At 59.5% G+C, this 5000-nt stretch overlaps 1 non-coding gene and 1 pseudogene across 1 annotated transcript; both read right to left on the minus strand.

Annotated features, from left to right (window-relative positions):
* LOC126197807 (large subunit ribosomal RNA) overlaps window positions 1-4428 on the minus strand; it is a 7712-nt pseudogene extending 3284 nt beyond the window's left edge.
* A 188-nt stretch (window positions 4429-4616) lies between these two features.
* Window positions 4617-4771, minus strand: LOC126196101 (5.8S ribosomal RNA). The gene has a single exon (XR_007538646.1). It is a non-coding gene; the product is annotated as a 5.8S ribosomal RNA (ribosomal RNA).
* Window positions 4772-5000: the final 229 nt, after the last annotated feature.

Raw genomic sequence — 5000 nt, forward strand, 5'->3', positions numbered from 1 at the left:
CCAGAAGAAAGGTGTTGTGAAGCATCCCATCCTGAGGGATGAAAGCCCGCTGACGACCATCCAATACACAGTAGCGCATCAGGCGGCCAACCAGAACCTTGTGAAAGGCTCTGGTGAGCACCGAGCACACCGTGATCGGACGAAAGTCGGCAGGGGATGCTGCGGCGGTCTTCTTGGGCAGCAGGGTTGTCCTAGCCTGAAGGAGACGGGATGGAAGGGAACGGGAAAGGAGGAGGAAGTTTAGGATCTTAAGGAGAACCTCCCGGGGAAGGCGGCGCAGTTGGGTCGGCGTGAGGCCGTCGGGACCTGCAGCAGAATTGCGAGGTGGGAGAGCAGCAATGGCTTCGTCCGCAGAAATGGGAGCCCAAAGGTCACGGAAGGGCACCTTCTTCGAGAATGGCAACAGCTCTTCGGACAGACCTTCACCACGTGGAGGTCGAGACCTGATACGAGGTGGAGAGAAAACGTCTGTCCAAAACTCGATCAGCCCTGGGATGGAAGGTGGCTGATGCAAAAGTGTGCCATCCAGAAGTCCATTGATACAGCGTGCTCTGTTCTTCATAAAAGCACGCTGAACCACTGCATATTCCCATCTCCTACGTGCACGTTTCCGCTCTGGGGGCTGTTGGGTCTGCACACTCACAGCTTGGTGAACAGCTGGCTGCTTGCTGCCTACTTCATCGAGAGCAGACAGCAACATTGCCTGGATAGTATTACGGCTGGTGGTGGGACCCAGAGCCACAAGATCATCAAGTGAGCGGAATCGGCAGTCTGATGAGGGAAGATCCGCTAGAAATGACCAGATGGCTAGGTCTACATCTTCCCCCCCAGGTGGAGACTGTGACAAAGCTTAACTGTCCGCAGGCTCACCGGCGGGACCACGATGGCCGCGATCCATGCCGGAGAGTTCAGTGACAAACCTTGCCACCATGTCTTTATAACACTGCGTTCTACGCTGACATTTAACTGATTCCAGTGTACGATCAGGGAAGGCCTTGGCGAGTTCCTGGTTGAAGAACCTACAACCCTGGATGGCGAGGGTCGCTTCTGCGTGGGCCAAACGCAGCAGCTCTTCCTGCGACCACCTGGCCTTCTTCCTCTCGGTCTTGATCTCGGCATTAGCAGCAGTCGGATGGGCGCGACGGCGATGGACGCCGAGCCCGGTCTTGGTTGAAAATGACCGCATGCAATCAGGGCAGATAGCGGGGAGCGGCGCTCGACCCGCACCGGGTGGCTCATCAGCTGGCACAGGCGCTCCAGTGGGAGGCCTGGTACCACGTTTGCTTCTGTTACTTGCACCAGCTGGAACAAAGGCAGGGGGGGAGGTAACCCCCAAGCCCTAAGAGGCACCCTGCTCTGTCGGTCGGGAAACTGAAAAGTGTTCTGCTTACGCATAACCTTTCTCAGCACCCTCACGACCCCCGCCACTTGAAGGCCAGAGCTAGGATTTCCCACCGAGAGGCTAGTTGAACCATCATCCACCCAACATCACAAGAATGCTAAGGGGTGGATCGAGAGGGTCCATATATTGCGCATCAGGTGGGCATTTGAGAGTCATAGTTACTCCCGCCGTTTACCCGCGCTTGCTTGAATTTCTTCACGTTGACATTCAGAGCACTGGGCAGAAATCACATTGCGTCAACACCCGCTAGGGCCATCGCAATGCTTTGTTTTAATTAGACAGTCGGATTCCCCCAGTCCGTGCCAGTTCTGAGTTGATCGTTGAATGGCGGCCGAAGAGAATCCGCGCACCCGCGCGCCCCCGGAGGAGCACGCTAAGGCGGACGCGGCCTCGCAGCAAGGAAGATCCGTGGGAGGCCAAGGCACGGGACTGAGCTCGGATCCTGCACGCAGGTTGAAGCACCGGGGCGCGAACGCCCCACAGGCGCTCGCATCCTGCACCGCCGGCCAGCACGAGGCCGACCAACGGCGAGAGCAGACCACACCCACGCTAAACGCCCGCACTTACCGGCACCCCTATGGCACTCACCTCGCCCAGGCCCGGCACGTTAGCGCTGACCCACTTCCCGACCAAGCCCGACACGCCCCGATCCTCAGAGCCAATCCTTATCCCGAAGTTACGGATCCAATTTGCCGACTTCCCTTACCTACATTATTCTATCGACTAGAGGCTCTTCACCTTGGAGACCTGCTGCGGATATGGGTACGAACCGGCGCGACACCTCCACGTGGCCCTCTCCCGGATTTACAAGGTCCGAGGGGAAGATCGGGACACCGCCGCAACTGCGGTGCTCTTCGCGTTCCAAACCCTATCTCCCTGCTAGAGGATTCCAGCGAACTCGAACGCTCATGCAGAAAAGAAAACTCTTCCCCGATCTCCCGACGGCGTCTCCGGGTCCTTTTGGGTTACCCCGACGAGCATCTCTAAAAGAGGGGCCCGACTTGTATCGGTTCCGCTGCCGGGTTCCGGAATAGGAACCGGATTCCCTTTCGCCCAACGGGGGCCAGCACAAAGTGCATCATGCTATGACGGCCCCCATCAACATCGGATTTCTCCTAGGGCTTAGGATCGACTGACTCGTGTGCAACGGCTGTTCACACGAAACCCTTCTCCGCGTCAGCCCTCCAGGGCCTCGCTGGAGTATTTGCTACTACCACCAAGATCTGCACCGACGGCGGCTCCAGGCAGGCTCACGCCCAGACCCTTCTGCGCCCACCGCCGCGACCCTCCTACTCGTCAGGGCTTCGCGGCCGGCCACAAGGACCGGCCGTGACTGCCGGACTGACGGCCGAGTATAGGCACGACGCTTCAGCGCCATCCATTTTCAGGGCTAGTTGCTTCGGCAGGTGAGTTGTTACACACTCCTTAGCGGATTCCGACTTCCATGGCCACCGTCCTGCTGTCTTAAGCAACCAACGCCTTTCATGGTTTCCCATGAGCGTCGATTCGGGCGCCTTAACTCGGCGTTTGGTTCATCCCACAGCGCCAGTTCTGCTTACCAAAAGTGGCCCACTTGGCACTCCGATCCGAGACGTTTGCTCGCGGCTTCAGCATATCAAGCAAGCCGGAGATCTCACCCATTTAAAGTTTGAGAATAGGTTGAGGTCGTTTCGGCCCCAAGGCCTCTAATCATTCGCTTTACCGGATGAGACTCGTACGAGCACCAGCTATCCTGAGGGAAACTTCGGAGGGAACCAGCTACTAGATGGTTCGATTAGTCTTTCGCCCCTATACCCAGCTCCGACGATCGATTTGCACGTCAGAATCGCTACGGACCTCCATCAGGGTTTCCCCTGACTTCGTCCTGGCCAGGCATAGTTAACCATCTTTCGGGTCCCAACGTGTACGCTCTAGGTGCGCCTCACCTCGCAATGAGGACGAGACGCCCCGGGAGTGCGGAGGCCGCCGCCCCGTGAAGGGCGGGGAAGCCCCATCCTCCCTCGGCCCGCGCAAGGCGAGACCTTCACTTTCATTACGCCTTTAGGTTTCGTACAGAGCAATGACTCGCGCACATGTTAGACTCCTTGGTCCGTGTTTCAAGACGGGTCGTGAAATTGTCCAAAGCTGAAGCGCCGCTGACGAGAGCGATTATTCCGCCCGAGAGCATCCCGAGCCAACAGCGGCGGGGGTCCGGGGCCGGGCCAGGTAGGTCCGTCATCCGGGAAGAACCGCGCGCGCTTGCCGGGAGCCCGAGCGCCCAAAGGGGCGAATCGACTCCTCCAGATATACCGCCGAGCAGCCAGCCAGGACACCGGGGCTCTGCCCAACAGACGCGAACCGAGGCCCGTGGAAGGACAGGCTGCGCACCCGGGCCGTAGGCCGGCACCCAGCGGGTCGCGACGTCCTACTAGGGGAGAAGTGCGGCCCACCGCACACCGGAACGGCCCCACCCCGCGGCGAGTGGAAAGGCAACCGGACACGACCCCGCCGCGGATTGCTCCGCGCGGGCGGCCGGCCCCATCTGCCGAGGGCGGAGGCCAGTGGCCGGATGGGCGTGAATCTCACCCGTTCGACCTTTCGGACTTCTCACGTTTACCCCAGAACGGTTTCACGTACTTTTGAACTCTCTCTTCAAAGTTCTTTTCAACTTTCCGTCACGGTACTTGTTCGCTATCGGTCTCGTGGTCATATTTAGTCTCAGATGGAGTTTACCACCCACTTGGAGCTGCACTCTCAAGCAACCCGTCTCGAAGGAGAAGTCCCGCCGACGCTCGCACCGGCCGCTACGGGCCTGGCACCCTCTACGGGCCGTGGCCTCATTCAAGTTGGACTTGGGCTCGGCGCGAGGCGTCGGGGTAGTGGACCCTCCCAAACACCACATGCCACGACAGGCGGCAGCCTGCGGGGTTCGGTGCTGGACTCTTCCCTGTTAGCTCGCCGCTACTGGGGGAATCCTTGTTAGTTTCTTTTCCTCCGCTTAGTAATATGCTTAAATTCAGCGGGTAGTCTCGCCTGCTCTGAGGTCGTTGTACGAGGTGTCGCACGCCACACCGCCAGCCGGCTGTGCACGCTACCGAGACAGTACCGGTATGCGAACCGCCAGGCGACGGGCGCGCATCGCTCGTTTGAGGGGACGTGGCCGGCCCCACAGGCCGGCACGACACACCCACGTCTCCGAAGCGGGACAAACGCCGCGCGCTTCAGTTTACGTAGCCGACCCTCAGCCAGACGTGGCCCGGGAACGGAATCCATGGACCGCAATGTGCGTTCGAAACGTCGATGTTCATGTGTCCTGCAGTTCACATGTCGACGCGCAATTTGCTGCGTTCTTCATCGACCCACGAGCCGAGTGATCCACCGTCCTGGGTGATCTTTTTACAGTTTCCACTGTCTATTTCAAAACAGTTGCATAGGCGGGACTGAGGCGTTCGACGGCCCCTGTTCCAGTGTTTTGTGTCCAACGGCCTCACGGCCGATGGGCGTCGTACGGCTCCACTCCGGAGCGGACGGGCACTCGGGCGAACGTCATTCAAAACCGGCGCGAGGCGCCAGGTGCCGCAGGCCAGCCGCTCCAGAGCTTCAGCGCTCTTACCACACA

The sequence above is a fragment of the Schistocerca nitens genome, chromosome 7, assembly GCF_023898315.1.
Source record: "Schistocerca nitens isolate TAMUIC-IGC-003100 chromosome 7, iqSchNite1.1, whole genome shotgun sequence".
In the NCBI taxonomy this organism is placed as follows: domain Eukaryota; kingdom Metazoa; phylum Arthropoda; class Insecta; order Orthoptera; family Acrididae; genus Schistocerca; species Schistocerca nitens.